We start from the raw sequence: 225 nt of genomic DNA, 5'->3' as shown, positions 1-225 counted from the left end.
TGGTGACAGTGATGATGATGATGATGATGATGATGATGATGATGATGATCTTCCCCCCATGTTATTTTAAAAAGTGGGGGAATCGACATTCAGGAAAACGATGAAAGTTATATTCTTATATATAATGTTCTAAAGAGTCAATGCTGGTGAAAATTGGGTTGACGATTTCAGTAAAGCAACGGAATGATCCAGAAGAGCTTTATATATCTTACGATTACCCCCCCC

The sequence above is a fragment of the Mizuhopecten yessoensis genome, unplaced genomic scaffold, assembly GCF_002113885.1.
Source record: "Mizuhopecten yessoensis strain PY_sf001 unplaced genomic scaffold, ASM211388v2 scaffold716361, whole genome shotgun sequence".
NCBI classification, from domain to species: domain Eukaryota; kingdom Metazoa; phylum Mollusca; class Bivalvia; order Pectinida; family Pectinidae; genus Mizuhopecten; species Mizuhopecten yessoensis.
This window is presented reverse-complemented; position numbering follows the sequence as displayed.